Genomic DNA, 2,134 nt, shown 5'->3' with positions numbered 1-2,134 from the left:
CAGAGTCCTCAGAAATAATACCACACATCTACAGCCATCTGATCTTTGACAAACCTGAGAGAAACAAGAAATGGGGAAAGGATTCCCTATTAAATAAAATTTTCATGGTAAAGCTTAGACCAGTAGTTTCTTTAACATATAGCAGTTATTTTATTGGTACTGATTAACACATAATTTAGATCTTTCTAAGTTTCTCCTGGAAAAATAAACATCTGTTTTGAAGTCATGACTTTTAAGTAGCTTGATTTAATTTTTTTATTCCCATAAAATTGTATAACAATTAAATTGTATAACAATTACCAGTTTGGATTCTAGACATATATACTTACATGTCACCTTTTTTTTTTTTGAGACAGGGTCTCAGTCTGTTGTCCAGGCTGGAGTACAGTGGCACAATCTTGGCTCATTGTAGCCTTGACCTCCAGGGCTAAAGAGATCCTCACACTTCAGCCTGCCGAGTAGCTGGGACTACAGGCACAGACCATTACATTGAGCTAATGGTATTTTGTTTTATTTTGTTTTGTTTTTTTTGTTAAGATGAGGTTTTGCCATGTTGACCTGACTGGTCTTGAACTCCTGGGCTCAAGTGATCTGCCGGCCTTGGCCTCCCAAAGTGCTTGGATTATAGGTGTGAGCCACTATGCCCAGCCACATATTAACATTAAAAACAAAACAAAACAAAACAAAACAAAACAAAACAAAACAAAACACTATTTGAAAATAGTCATGAATTATTTTTGTAATATACTGAAAACACTGATGTTCATCCATGCCTTGTAATAATTGATTTTGAAATTTTGAGGCTATAAATTGCCCTGATCCTTGCCTGTGTGTGATTTATCTAGCAAAACTCTAGCTATTGCTAAAATGCCTAAACTCCTCTTTCTTATAGGGGAAGGGGAGGTTACAGTGTCTAATTAAGACACTGCTGCCTTGTGCTCATTTTTGCCTTCAAAGAGACTGGATACCTACGCTATCCGCAACTCCCTTCAGGTATGCAGCCTGTATTTGGTCACTAAGTCTAACTAGTTAACACTGTATTCACGCCATGTTCTGATATTGATGTTCCTGACAACTCAGGGGAGAACTTATGACTTTTTTGGTTTTCTTTTTCTTTTCTTTTTTGCCCATGTCAATTCCAGTAAAAGCTTATGTGAACAGCCAACCCTGCTTTCATGATTGCCTTTTTTTCTCGTCAGAATAGAAAGACAAGCAGCTTGCCATTTCAAGCACTGCACTACAATGTCAAATTATCTCTGCCAGCAGTGTGAAGATTTCCACATAGCACACTGTTTAAAGATATACATCTTGCATGGAATCAGTACTTATTATTGTCTTTTGAACATACCAAAACATAGCAGAATATATACAAGAAGGAGCTATGCTGCACTCTTATAATGGTTAGATAACTTTACTTAATAAGTGTTTATGTATGAGGAATTCTTATAGGAATTTGGGCTATATCTGTGCATAAAGAGACTAGATTCCTGTCTTTCTGCAGCTTTTATTCTACCAGGAAAAAACAGACAATAAAAATTTATATAATGAATGAATTATTAATATCCAATAGTTAGAAACATGAGGGCCAGGTACAATGGATCACACCTGTAATCCCAGCATTGAAGCGGGCAGATCACTTGAGCCTAGGAGTTTGGGACCAGCCTGGGTATCATGGTGAAAACCCATCTTTACCAAATAAATACAAAAATTAGCCAGGCATGGTGGCACGTGCCTGTGGTCACAGCTACTCGAGAGGCTGAGGTGGGAGGATTGCTTGAGCCTGGGAGGCAGATGTTGAAGTGAGCCATAATCAAGACACTGCACTCCAGCCTGGGTGACAAAGTAAGACTGTGTCTCAAAAAGAGAGAAAAAAAAGGAAAATATGAGGATTTAAAAAAAAAATCTCTCAGGATGTCCTCTTTGGGATGATGAAATCTGAGCAAAGATTTAAGAAGGTAAGTGATTTAATCACACAGACTTCTAGACTTATGCCAGAATAAATAAATAAATAGCAAATGTTTAATGTTTTATGGTAGAACCAGAGGCCAGTGCAGCTGGCATATCTTGGTGGAGGTGACAAACAGAAAGCATAGAAAATGAAGTGAAAGATTTAAGGCGAATTTGCAGGAATAAG

Source organism: Colobus angolensis, unplaced genomic scaffold (assembly GCF_000951035.1).
Source record: "Colobus angolensis palliatus isolate OR3802 unplaced genomic scaffold, Cang.pa_1.0 Scaffold80, whole genome shotgun sequence".
In the NCBI taxonomy this organism is placed as follows: domain Eukaryota; kingdom Metazoa; phylum Chordata; class Mammalia; order Primates; family Cercopithecidae; genus Colobus; species Colobus angolensis.
This window is presented reverse-complemented; position numbering follows the sequence as displayed.